General features: G+C 38.7%; 1 protein-coding gene across 1 annotated transcript in view; it reads left to right on the plus strand.

Moving 5' to 3' along the window:
- LOC122258542 (major facilitator superfamily domain-containing protein 6) overlaps positions 1-5,000 on the plus strand; it is a 106,297-nt gene that overhangs the window by 65,615 nt on the left and 35,682 nt on the right. The window contains exon 2 of the mRNA XM_086532210.1: positions 2,214-2,279. The gene's annotated coding sequence lies outside the window, so the exon portion shown is untranslated. The remainder of the gene's footprint in view (positions 1-2,213; positions 2,280-5,000) is intronic.

Genomic DNA, 5,000 nt, shown 5'->3' on the forward strand with positions numbered 1-5,000 from the left:
TGTATGTATGTATGCCAATATATGTGTATATATGCGTATATGTATGTATGTATGCCAATATATGTGTATGTATGCGTATATGTATGTATGTATACCAATATATGTGTATGTATGTGTATATATATATGTATGTATATTTTCCTACATGCATATATGTACGAATATATATATACATGTCTATACGTAATGATATGCCTCTTCACCACCAAATATGCAACCGCTCGTTTTTCGCTTGCCCCTTGCACTGTTGCATGGTTGAATCAATCCTCTAATATCACTGGGTGTGGTTGAGTGGTTGGTTCTAAGTGGGTGGGAATTCGCAAGCTCAGCTAAGGACAGTGAGGTAGATGGTCGTTTCTGTATCAGATGTGGTTGGATTGTGATGATGTCTTGGGATTGTCGTGTAGGGCTGGGATCGTGTGCATATGTATGATTATATATCTATATGTATAGATGGATAGATAGGTAGATAGATACACACTCACTCATTTAATTACTCACCCACCCACTCACTCACTCACTCACTCACCCACCCATTCTCTCCCTCTTTCTCTCTTTCCCTCACTCAGTCACCCATCCTCTCCCTCTTTCTGTCCTTCCCTCACTCAGTCACCCATCCTCTCCCTCTCTCCCTTTCTCTCCTTCCCTCACTCACTCACCCATCCTCTCCCTCTTTCCCTCACTCCCTTACTCCCTCACCGATCCTCTCCCTTTCTCCCTCACTCACTCACTCACCCATCCTCTCCCTCTCTCCTTCACTCCCTTACTCAATCACCCATTCTCTCCCTCTCTCCATCACTCCCTCACTCACCCATCCTCTCCCTCTTTCCCTCACTCCCTCATCCCTCCCCTCCCTCCCCCTCCTCCTCCCTCCTCTCCCCCTTCCTCTCCCTCTCCCCTCTCCCCCTCCTCACTCCTTCTCCCCTCACTCCCTCTCCTACCCCTCACCACCTCCTCACTCCCTCGCTCACACTCAGACCATCATTGAAAATGGCGAACATGCAAATGCCTTGTCGACTCACCTTGTGTGTAGGCGCAACAGGATTCTATTACGCAACATTTCTTTGACTTAATTCCAGATTTCTTTCAACAATTTTATGATTTTATGATTTTATGGATCGCATATTTGTGGAGGATGTTTACTCTTAATTTGTAAGTCCCGGAAGTACCCATTTTTTTTATAATCGTTTGTCCTCGGTGGTTCCGTTTTCTGTTCGCGGATATATCAGAGTCGAAGAATTGGATTTGCGAATACCCTTCGTGTGGATATCGTTGTGAAGGTTATGCCACTTATGGGGGTCGTTTTTCTCAATTTTATAGTCGTCGTGTGGGGTATGATACACACATACGCACATTCACTTTCAGATGCGCGCACACACACACACACACACACACACACACACACACACACACACACAAACAACACACACACACACACACACACACACACACACACACACACACACACACACACACACACACACACACACAAACAACAAACAACAAACACGTATTCTCTGTGGCCATATATGCATCAGCATTATAAACTGTTGACATTAGAGCAGAGGAAACGCCATGCAAACCGCATGTGTCGTAACACCCCCCCCCCCTCTCCCCTCTACGGAAGAGAATCCCCTCCCCCCAAATAAAGGAACAGCCCCAACCTGATGTAGGCCTATCCCGCCCCCCTCCCACCTGAAGTACCCCCTCCCCCCCTCCCTTCTCTTCTCTTCTCTTCTCTCATTCCCTGTCTCTCATAAAGAAAATCTTGGCATTGAGCCTATTGCTTGAATCCTTGAATCTTTGAATTTCGTTTAGTCATGTAACCGCTCTTCTACTCCAGCCCAACGGCCGCCATTTTTGTTTTCTTTCTTATACGGTAAATGTATTTATGTTAAAATAAGGTGGGCATTGAAGGACAAAAATGGTTTTAATAGATGAAGATATTCGTATTTTGTAACTATTATCGTGAAACTCTTTGGGTTTTAGAAAATATTTTTATGTAGTTTGTATATATAAGAAATAGTTCATACGGAAAAAAGAGAACATTAACACGATTTTTGATTAGTATTTTCTTATTTTGTAACCAATATTATGTAAGTTTGATAGCATATATTATACATATACAAGAAATCATAATAACTCTTGTAAAGTTAATCACTAGTTTACGTAAACAAGCAATCATCATTGTTTTAACACTTTTCCCCTTTCAGAGTGAGGCCCGACCTGGCTCTCCGACCTGACGTGACCTGACCTGCTCTATATCTACTAGTGTGAAGGTGAGTGGGGCGTGAATGAGGTGAGCGAGCGCCTCCAGGTCGCGGCACCTTTTAAGATTCACGAGGAAGGCTAGGTGTCCCGGCTCATGACGTCACTAGGGGTCGTGACGTCATGCACAGCGGTCCATTTTCGCTTCGTATTGATTGTTCTTGTTTTGTTATGCACACGGACGCGCAGGATCATGTTTATGAGAATATATATATATATATATATATATATTTATATATAAAAAATATATAAATATATATATATATATATATATATATATATATATATATATAATATATATATGTGTGTGTGTGTGTGTGTGTTATGTGTGTAGTATATGTATAATGTATATATATTATATATATATATATATATATATATATATATATATATATATATATATACATAATACATATACATATACAAATACATATACATATACATATACATATAATATACATATACATATACATATACATATATACATATAAATATATATATATATAATATATATATATATATATATATATATAATATATATATATATATATATGTGTGTTATAGATACATGTATGTGTGTGTATGTGTATATATGTGTATATATATATATATGTATATGTATATGTGTGTGCGTGCGTGTATGTGTGCGTGCGTGTCTGTGTGCGTGTGTGTGTGTGCGAATACATGCTCACAGACACATTCAAAAACAGAGGATAAGTGCTGTGTCGTGCATGCAGAACCGTTAACGAACGAAACCCGAAAATCAGAACTTTCTTCCCTCCTCTTCCTGCTCCTCTTCCTCTTCCCTCTTTCTTTCCTTCCCTTATCTTGCGAAAATAGGTAAGGGGATTATCGGAAGAGAAGAAATACAGGTGGATATAAAATGGCTGTTATTTTCTTTATTTCTCTTCTCATTCGTTTTCTTTTGTCATTCCTCTCATTCTTTTTTGTTTTGTTTTGTTTTTCTATCTTCTCTCTTATCTTTCTTTTCTTATGTTTCTCTTTCTTTTCTTTTCTCACATTTTCTATTCCCTTGTCTCTCTCTCTCTCTCTCTTTCTCTCTTCTTTCTTTTCCCTTTCTATCTCTTTCCACCTCTCTCGTCTCTTTCTCTCTTTTTCCTTTCCATCTTCCTTGCCATGTCTTTTTTATCCATCTCTCTCGTCTCCTTCTCTCGCTTTCCTTGTCTCGTTCTCCATCTCCCCCTCTTCTTCCATTCCCCTTTCCCCTTTTATCCAAATCTCTCGTCTCTTCCTTTCCTTTTCATCTTCTCCTTTATTCTTATTTTTCTCTAAATCTACCCTCTTTTTCTTTTATTCCCCTTCTCTTGTCTTTTTCTCTCTCTCCCATCTCTCTCCATCGCAACGCACCGCTAAGATATTACGCACAGGGCATATAGTGCAAGAAAATAATTGAATCATTAGAACAACACAAAAAAAAACAACAACAGCCGTAATTAACGCTCGTACATAATTAACAAAAAACAAAAAAAAAAGTATATCATCATCTCGACGAGGTTTGTGACGCATAACGTAATTGTGTTAATGAAGGAATAATTACTGTTCTTTCTACAGCGTGCTTAAGAGAGGCAGCATCGTCATCTCCCAGAATAGTAGGCAGACACATGCTTCTTTCACACTTCCGAGAAGGAATTTCTAGTATTAGATTAGGGAAAGGGATGTGTGCATGTATGTATATGTATATGTATAGGAGGGTGTGTTTGTGTATACGTACGGACGCATATACTGTACATACACGCACATACTCTTGTGAAATGACTAACTAAATATTTTTCGTTCAAGACCTCTCGACTTCTATCAAAAGCTAGTCTCATACACATACACACACACACAAATAAACAAACACACAAACAAACACTCACACACGAACAAACACATACACACACACAAACAAACACACACACACACACACACACACACACACACACACAACCATCCCCCCACACATACACACTCACACACACGCACAAACAAACACACATACACACGCAAACAAACAAGCACACTCACAAACACACATCTGTATAACCACACATAGGCCATATCTATATCTAATGGGACCAAACATAAGCTATACAAATGAAGCAAAAATGAAACAAATCAACTTTTACAAATCCAATCACCTGATATCGACCATCTCCCTTTTCGCAAGACATCAAACTATCTTAACTTAAGTAAGAGTAAGCGGGAAGAGTTGCCAACCTGGCTTGCCTTCTTACGTATGCAAAATATGTCCGTGTGGCAACGACGCGAATACTAAAATATGTTTTCTCCGCACGACAGTACCTGGAATCGCTTTGACGCGGGATTTACGCGTTCCTGTTTTCATATGAGTGGCTGTGGGTGAATCAGTGTGGGTGTGTTGGAGTTTTAGAACTTTGTATTTTTTTGTCTTATTTATTTTTTATTTATTGATTATTATTATTATTATTTATTTTTTATTATTTTTTTTGGGGGGGTACGATCACCATCCTCTGCTTCTTTTTCATATTCATCTTCTTCTTCTTCTTTATCTTCTTTTCCTTCCTTCACCTTCTTCTTCTCCTCCTCCTCCTCATCATCATCATCATCACCATCACCATCATCATCATTTATCATCACCATTTTGTTATGAACGGTTGCACTAGAATTCAATATGTAAGGATTAACAATTGTGTTTTATATATGTGGATTTAATGTTTATTATGATTTATGTAATAATTATTATTTTCATT

Source organism: Penaeus japonicus, unplaced genomic scaffold (assembly GCF_977035675.1).
Source record: "Penaeus japonicus unplaced genomic scaffold, GWHDUDI00000001_assembly GWHDUDI00000037, whole genome shotgun sequence".
NCBI lineage: Eukaryota > Metazoa > Arthropoda > Malacostraca > Decapoda > Penaeidae > Penaeus > Penaeus japonicus.